Source organism: Solanum lycopersicum, chromosome 7, assembly GCF_036512215.1.
Source record: "Solanum lycopersicum chromosome 7, SLM_r2.1".
NCBI lineage: Eukaryota > Viridiplantae > Streptophyta > Magnoliopsida > Solanales > Solanaceae > Solanum > Solanum lycopersicum.
This window is the reverse complement of record NC_090806.1, coordinates 5,218,572-5,228,875: the sequence shown is the minus strand read 5'-3', so window position 1 is coordinate 5,228,875 and position 10,304 is coordinate 5,218,572.

Here is a 10,304-nt window from a genome sequence, read left to right as displayed (position 1 = left end):
TATTTTTTTAAAAAATAAACCTTGCGTATTTAAACAATTTTGAGTAGCGTTACATCTATGTTAAGTTTAAGAAATTAGAAATATTACCGTGGTATCGAGGATCTCTATAGTGGCATATCAAACCTCAAAATTAATAATATTTTTATATAAATATATTTTAGAACTTAACTTGATTATTAATCAAATGAAATATAAAATCTCATAATAATTCAAGGATATAATAGGAAAGAAACTTTTTCTAAAGTTTTAAACTAGACAGATTAGGTGAAACACAATAAACAAAATGTTTGATAAAAACTAATTCATGCATTGTTAAATCTTGCATTACTAATCCATGTATTAGTAATCCACGCATGATGCATCTTTAATAATGATATTTTTATTGGACAGAATTAAAGTGTATAATCAAACTTTTAGAAGAAAAAAAATAAACCTTTTGAAACAGTAACATATTCAAATGTTCAAAACTAAGTATAAAGATAGATTAATTCAGAACTTTGGTCTGAGTACAAATTAATGCTAACATTATATATTTTAAGAATTTAATAATCAAACACAAACGGCAAAAAAAATTAGAAAATCTTTTCTAGATAAAAAAGAAATTCAAAAACAAGGTGTTTTAGTAAAAGTAAGTAACATTTTAGCCATGAAACGTATATCGAAATAATGAATTATATAATGTTATTGACGATGATGGTTTATGTCTTGTTACTTAGTCTGAATTTTTATTTTTTATCATTGAATACTATTTTACGTAAAATATAGCCTATATATATATATATATATATATATATATATATATATATATATATATATATATATATATATATATATATATATATATATATATATTATTTTGATGAACTGATTTTAATAATAATAGTTATTTTGAGAAAAAAAAAGTGAAACGGATTGATATACCCCTCAACTTTGTCATTTCGTGCTGATATGTCTCTCATTATGAAAGTGACTCATAATATATACCCTTATCGTTATAGAAATGACTCACATATATCTCTACCGTTACAAAATGAGCTTACATATACCTTTAATTTAACGACAGTGAAAAAAATAGTTTTAAATTTATGTTTTTGACTTTTAATTTTTTTTTAAAAAAAAGAATTATGTAAGGTATATATGATCCGTCTAGCGAATTTCAAGGTATATTTTAATCTTTTTTATACATAATTTTTTTTTTTGATGTCTTTGATTATCATTTTTTGATGAGTTTCTTATTCTTATTTTATTTTTTTCTTTCATTCTAGAGTGTAAAGAGAAAAATTTTAAACTAATCTTTTTGTGGCCATATTATAATTTAAAACTATTTTTTGACTATATTGTTATTTAGTTTTTGTATTAAAAAAAATTGGGTCATCTATAATAAAATTTACAAGAAAATTAGTGAAACATAAATAAATTTGACCATCAAAGTAATAACTATAAATTAGTCATTGAAACAAAAAACAATTAAAAAAAATATATGTGAGGAGGATTAAATATATCCATATGGGATTATACTTTTTTTTAAATAATAATAATAAAAATATTAAATTAAAATTAATTTTTTCACTTTTATTAAAGAAAAAGAATATATGTGAGTAATTTGTAAATCAATGGGAGTATATATGAATCACTTTCTAAACGATAAGTTGAAGGGTATATATCATTTTCCAAAAATATTGAAAACTACAAAATGGACTAATTTATCACAATTCACGTGGATTTAAAATGGAAAATGGGTAATTTTTATAAAATTGGATTAATTTTGATTGATTTGGGGATTTCCGTCAATTGAGAGATATAAATGATGAAATTAGTACCGGTGAAAGTATAAATAACTTTATTTTAATGGCAGGGATATATTCAACTAATTAACTAAAGTTGAGGGATATTTTTTACCCTTTTCACTATATTTAACAACAATCGCTTTATACTTTATTAAAGAATTGCAATTTTAGATGGTACTCCTTTAGTTTTTTAGTGGATTTACTCGGTACGAATCCAGATGAGTCGAGCTAGCAGACTTCAGATATCGATTGGTTAAACCCGATACATATACTTTGAGACATATTTGAGTTTAACTAGCCAAAGTAGTTGGTTCATAATTTTTTATGTAAATGTATGTGTCAAATTAAGTCGAAAACTTCGTTAAGAATGTTTAAAATTTTAATATATGCTTAACTGACGTGAATCATAGATTTTGAATGTAGTTTCTGAAAAATTGTTGTCTCCACTTAATTCACCCAACATATCCAAAAGAAAAATAGTTCTACAAAGGACTAAGATATATAGTCTGTTTCGCTAAACATTTAAAATCTGCTTATTTTAAAAGAAAAATAATAAGAGGAAATAGTTTATGTATCACCATAACATTTTTTTAAAAGTAATTAGCTTTTTAAAGAATACTTCTAAGTGTATTTTTTTTGAAAATATTTTGTTAAAAAACAACTTGTGAGAAACTTCTATTACTCCCCCTTTTCCAAAAGTTTAACCAAATTAAACAATACACTTTTTAAAATCAACATTTTTTTTAAAAAAAGAAAAGCACTTTAAAACCCTATATCCAAAAACTTTGGTGAAACATACTAAAAAAAATCTGTATATTTGAGGACAAAATATCGTCCACGTGTCTTTGGAAACTACCTTTTATTTCTCACAAAATTAAATAAATAATTAACACCTTCAAAATTTTATACAATCTTTTTTAAGGATTATAAATAATTATTCTAGTATGGGAGTATATCATAATAAAACGTTTTGCTAAAAATGTACACTACGTGTAATTTATATAAAAAAAAACTTAGTAAGATAAAAAAAAATTAAACTCTTTATTCAATCAATTATTATTTAACTATGTAAATTCAGATAGAATTTTTTTTAATTAATCAAAAATTAAAACAAATAAAATAACGGTCTACTATTTTCTTAAACAAAGAATTAAAATAAAAGTCGAAAAAATTGAAAAAGGAATGAAATTCACGTTGTATTAAAATATTTAAATATATGTTGCTTCCCAGAAAAAAATAAACTAAAATCTATCTGCTTTATTTATTTATTTTAATGTTCCTGTCACCTACCAAAACAAGAAGCAAAAAGTAGTATATAATTTATGGTAGGTATCAAAACGTTTAGAGATAGAGTGAGAATTTTTGATAAAAGAGTTTAAAATCTGAAGAAATAGACATATGAAGTAGCACCAGGGGATTCGACATCTATTATATATAAAAAATTATTTCAATCATATAAAAAAATATAATTTTTCGTCGAATGAGGTTCATTCTATGGTGGCTCTTGCCAACGCTTATAACAAATCAATAAATAAATTACATTGTTTTTGTAAGCTCAATTTTAAATTCAAACGGTTTATTGACCTATAGATATGTTATTTCATATTTCAACTCTTCGCCACAAACTCTTCTAATTATTGAATGCACATAACTATAATGTAACTATGATTAATTGATGTGTATGCAATAATAACTATTATGTAACAATGATTAATTGATATGTAACATTTTAAGATATATTTTTTTCATCATATTAATATGCAAAAAATTGTAGTTTATAGTACTTTTCATATAGTTTTAGAATATCTAATTTTTATGTGTAAAATATCGAATTAATTTAATCTAATTTACTTTTGAAAATTAGTCAAATTAATTTTCAACAAGCGCAATATGACAAATGATTCTGGACGAATGAAGTATTATGTAACAATGATTAATTGATGTGTATGCTTACTTTATTATTGCACTTAATTGTAATACTTCTAATTATTTTTTTAACATAATATTTAATGTGTATAAGTATTTATCCAAATAAATATTTATTTCAAAAAGAAATTACATGAGTTTTAAATTCATATTTTTTACTTGTAGCTTTGTTATTTTAAATATGGCAAATATTTATGTAAATAAGTTTAATTATTTTTAATGTCACTCAACTATGAGATATAATCTCTTATTTTAAATAGTTTAATTATTTTTAATATCACTCAACTATGAGATATTATCTCTCACTTTAAATAATTCATCAGTACGATAAACTAGTAATCACATAAAATATTATATATTTTTTTAATAAAATGTTAAGATATTATTTTTATCATATATTAATAGTTTGATCCACTTCGACAATGACTACAACCGCCTCATGATCAACGTGCTTGCTGACTATGACAATATTTTTGGAATTTACTGTGAATTATTCCTTGAATTGTTTGGTTTGGAGTAAGTTATTTTATAATTAATTATTATTTTTTGTCTCATTTCATATGACATTTCTTTATATAAATAGTTGATTTATATTATTTGATATTTCATAAAATTGATACATAAATTATCATATTGTTATTATTTTATTATTGTGAGTTATTAGCCTTGAAAATATTTATTTGACTAACTTAAAAAAACTAAGTAAATGATTCATGTCCTTTGGTTAAATTAATTGATCAAAATAAATTAATTCATATTCATTGATTAAAAACTTGAATTTCAATAAGGGTAAAAAGGTAAAGTTATATTATTTCTTAATACAAGTGAAAAGTAAAAATGTTACATATAAAATGGGAGGGAGAGAGTATAAAATTAGTTATTTTAGGATAACTTATCAGTTATCACTAGAGGTGTCAAAATGGGCTGGCCCAACCCAACCCAACCCAACCCAATCCTAAAGGGCTAGAGAGTTAAATGGGTTGAGGCGGGCCGACCATTTTAATTAAAGGGTCAATCCATTCCTAAGCGGACCACAGGTTGGCACGTGTTGACCCTTCAACTAAAAAATAAATAATATTACTCTCTTAGAAAGAGTATCAAATGTTGACGTCTATAAACACAACACCAATTCATACATGAATTCATTCATAAATCACACACTTTGATTAATACTTACAAAAATACATTTATGAATCACACACTTTGGTGAATACTTGCAAAAATACATTATAGCCAGCGTAAGATTTAGCGGTTAAATGTTGATCATTCCATCATTTCTCCCACAAAAAAAATTAGCTGATTTAAAAAATTTGCAGCAACACAATGCAACTTAAATACTTAACAAATCTAAATTTTTAAATATTACATGACTTATTAAGTAATGTTTAATAACTCCGCTTCTACTTTCACCATCGATGACATTTGAATCAACATATGATATTATTTCCTTAAGAAGTTCATCTTCATTTACAATTCACCATGCAAGATGATATTACAAAATACATTCATAAATTTTTTACAAATAAAACACTATTAAAAATATATATAAAAATATTTTAAAAAATTAATAGCCTAGGGGCTGACCTCTGAGGCTTGCGGGTTGGGCCTACGAGGCTAACGCGTCACATTGGGCGGGCTAAAAAGCCTTATTTGTAAATGTGCCAAAAATATTAAGCCCAAGCCCACTATTTCAAGGATTGGGTTGGACCGGCCTTGCGAATCAAGCTCATTTTGACGGCTCTAGTTATCACACCATATATAAAATAATTTATCTCATCATATAATGAAACAAGTTATCCTACATGTGACAATCAAATAAGACACCAAAATTTTATTTTTTAATTATATTTTTATTCTAAAACATTTATTTTTGTCCTTTACACTAAATAAACCCGTAATTAGACAGAATTATACTCCTATTATGCCTATTTACAAAAAAATTCATATGAGTTTTCATAATTAACTTTTGACCCTTTAATAGTGCTACTTTTCTTCGTTGCCTTTGTACCCTTATTGTTCTATTTTTTCAGCATAATTTTCCTGTATATTTCGGTAATTATCATCAACTTTATAGGCTAATGAGTGATGTAGATATGATAATTAATTGAAATTACTTTAGCCACCTATCGGTGTCAATAAAAGACTTTTGAATCTTATTATTTAAAATTATATTAAATATATTTAAATTTTTTTTTAATTTTGTAATCTTTTAAATATGTTACATAACAATTTTAAAATTATAATATTATAAAAAAATATGAGTCTTTTTAACAAAATAAGCTTAAAAAAATTAATTATTTTTTAGTAAAGAAAATATTTATTTATAAGTATTTTTTTTAAAAAAAAAATTTTCTTCTTCAAACATCAAAACAAAGTAATGCGGATAATCACATGAGATAGAACCATTCATTTTTCTTTGTTTTTTAGCAAATTTTCCTAAAAGAACACATGCATTTTTCTTTGTGGCCATGAAACAATTTGGCTATAAAGTCTTCTTATCACTACTTAATTTGATTGGACTTTTGCGCACAGATAAAACATATCACTAATTTTGAAAGGGAAAATACATAAAAATCCTTTTGAATTTGTCTGTTAAATTTATTTTAGTTACTACTAATTATTTATTTCCCTATCTCATATTGTGTGAATCAAAAAGCTGATGTGACTATTAAAAAACTAAAAGCGAGTGAAAATCAAAAAAAATAAAATAAATAGGTCCCTTTTTTTTTTCTTTTCAACCAATAAGATTTCATCTTCCTCACGTCGCACTATCCCACCACTTTCATCCACCAACAACCCGACCCTTTCGTTCTTCGAACCCCCCCATCCCCACCCCTACCCTTCTTTCTTCTATCTCGAACCCTGTCGCCAGCCATATTTGTCTCACCACTTTCTTCTTTTTCGAGCTTCCCTCCCCACCACCTTCTTTTTCTTCTTCGAAACACCCCCACCTATTTTTTCATTTCAAAGTATTCTTGTTTATTCTTAGAAGTGATGAATAAGAAAAAATGAAAAATTCAACAACTTGTTATTGCTTCAAGATCTTACATATGGAAGGATAACTTTGATATCTTCAATATGTATAAAAATCAAATTCATGAGATTAACGAATTAGTATAAATTTGTGTTCGAAGTTGGCTCAAAATATGTGCGCCTGTATCTTCAACTTTGCACACACGTGGAAGAAAATTCATAACTTGGAGTAGGAGCACCGGAATAAGGAGCTTCTCTTTTTGTTGGAAAGATAACTTAAAGATCTTCAGTCTGTACAAAAATCACGTCTATAGGATTTACGAATTAATGCAAATTTGTCTTCAAAGTCAGCTGAAAATTTGGGTGCTTAACTCTTCATTTGAAAAAATTAACATGATGTTCACATGGCGACGTTATATTTTTTTCTTCTTCTTATGACTTAACCTAGAGTAAAAATACTCTAAGCTGCCTACGTACCTCAGTGAAGAAGATCAAGTCATAACGTAGTTCAAAAAGCGAGCTTTAATCATATTGTTTTGTGTCCTAACTTTTGCCTAAGTCGCCTTTTTCGAGATTTTCAACCTAGCTTTCTCTCTGATTGTACCTGGTTATAGGTTTCATTAACTAAGATACTAGCGAACATTTTTTTTAGAGTGAGTTGAAATGTGTGGTCAGCAAAAAGAAATAAGTGTTTTTGAGTCAAATCAAATTCGGATATTGAGAAAAAGCAATAAGTAAATAAATTCAGAACATTTTCAGAATTTTGGTCAAGTACAAATTGTTATTTTAATATTGACAAAATATATCTTTTAAATTAAATAATCAAACACAAAGTACTGAAGAAAAAATAAATACCTTTTTAATAAAAGAGTTTCAAAATAGTTGAATTTTAAAAGCACATCTATGATTCAATAAAAAAAAAAAGATAACATAATTCAAACTTTATAAACTTCTAGGGTATGTGCGGGGCTAGGAGTGTCAAATTGAAACCAAAATAAAGATTTCGATCAATTTATTATGACTTTTTGGAATGAGTTCAAGATAATTTAAGATTGGGTAAGTTTTTTAACTCATTCGAGCATTAATCTCAGTTTAATTCTCAAATTCAATCCGCAATCTGTTTTAATTAAATTAAAGATATTGTTTAGATTAAGCGAATTATCACTCAACATGTTTTAAGCTTAGTTTAGCACAAAATAAATTTGACGGATAATGATTGACTTCAATATTTAGTTCAACTTATATATAGTATTTTAAATTTCAGCTCAATCCGCCTCATTTAACACTACTAAACGAGGCCGATACATCTCTTCTCATCACTAATTATGGAGTACTTTGAAAAAAAAGCTTTAGTAGCTGAAATGAAAATATGAAGTAGATAATAACTTAATGGTAGGTACAACTATAATCTTTTAATTTTTTTTATATATCACTCACAAATTAATGTGCGATAAAAACTCTTTTTTCATGTGCCAAAAATGTTACATCACATAAAAAGGTGCATCCAATTAGACCCAGAGAGGGCAATTATTATACACCTATTAATAAAAAATTAGGGATAATACATATATTAAACTTTAAATCTGATTTCAAATTTTAACTTTGACGTCAAACTTTCATAGTGCATGAATAGACACTTTAACTATCCCTGTTGAATGCCTTGAATCGGACCCGTTACAACAGAAAGGACGGGGGTCTCGCTTAGCATTATATATAGACGCTATGACAAACCCTACTCTGTATTCTGTTTTTGCCTCTCCATGATAAAACTGCTCCCTCTCTTCCCCGTGGACGTACCAATTTATTGGTGAACCACGTAAATCTGTTGTCTTGTTTTTCGCGTTTATATTTTCTCGTATTATCTCGAATTCCGCACAACAATCCCATCTTTCAATAAATAAACACGCGATTTTTGGAGCCAAAGTGCGTGAAATGCAAATGCTCCCACGTGTATTAGTGAGTCAATCAGTGGCTGCCAACTAATTAAACATTTTACACGTCTTTTTTTTAAAAGAATATCTTACACGTCATTTTGAAACTAAAAAATAAATAAAATTAATTTTAGTTAATATAAAAGAAATTCATTAAGGGTAGAATTGTCATTTCAACATTCTTTTACCGATGTGGGCCTCAAAAATTAGCCCTCACTCACACAGAATGCGTGCATTTCACGCATTTTGTCAATTAGGAATCGCGTGTTTATTTAAAGAAAGATGATATAGTTAAAGTGTCTATTTGTGCACTATGAATGTCAAAGTTAAAATTTGAAGGCAAGTTTAGAATCTAATATGTATATTATGACTAAAAAATAATCTCCACGTGACCTAAAATGTTTTTCTTCTAGCATTATCATTACAACAACCTTGTAACCACACCCAATCATGAGACCAAATGAATTGAGTCTATTTTTTATCAAGATAATTTAGTAGGATTTAGTAAAAATTACTTTTTTACATTTTAAAAATCACAGTTAAGTAAATATCATGTGAGAAGAATGAATAAAAAACGTCTTGTGATTCTTAAAGTATGCAATCATGTCTTGACAAGGAGACGTTAGTGTAGACAATAAAATTCGCGTCGAGAAAATAATAATCAAGAACGGAAAATTATAGCAACAATCAATTTTATTATTTCAAATGCGAGTGTTACAATCTCTATAATTCCTCTGCAAATATAAATTCAAGGACTTTAAAGCTTGTTCTTGAATCTATGATGAACTTGAACTTAAACTTTATCTTGACTTTTATTTGAATTCAAGGGCTTCGAGCTTGTTCTTGAATTCGGTGGTCTTGATCTTGATCGTTCTTGAACTTGAATGCTTGAATTCTTAAACTTGTAGCTTTATAGAGAATTAAATGGCGTTTGTACCACGAAGTTTCTCTAGCTTCTTGTTTAGAATTTTTTGTCTTCTTTGTGAATTATGAGGACCCCTATTTATAGTTTTAGAATAGAGAAGTTGCGATTGGAATAAAATTTTATTCAGCCAATCATATTTAAGTAAGATGACATTTGAGCTTTATGGAGCGGACTTGTCATCTTTGACACATGTCATGATTCTATTGGTTTTCTTATTTGACTTGGCATGCCACATCATCTGCACACGTGGTGCAAAGATGGGCTCTAATATGAGATGAGATTGGATTTAACAAATTGGATTCATCTAATGTAGCCCAAATCAATTAATTTAGACTTTAATTAAATTCATATTTATTAGACTTAAATATTTAACTCAATTATATCAATCCATAATATTTATTTGGATTAATATATTTATGAATTCAGTATAATCCGAATCATTTCATAAATTTATATTTAATAAATTTTAAATGATTACAGTAAGAATACTTAATAATTTCTTGCTTCGTATTCATTTTTCTTATTTTTGGATGGTAAAACAACGATTTCACTTATTCATATGAATTATCTTGATAATTAGACTATTAATTAGGGTTAGAATGTTTAATTACATGCTGTGACGACATTTGATGCTTTAACTGTGAATTAATGTTAGTTTTTAAGCAATTTAATTATTTTTCTATTATGTTAGACGGGAAATCATTCAAAGAAAGGAAGAAAAATGAAGTGCAATTTGAGTGAATCAACAAAGTAAATCCATGA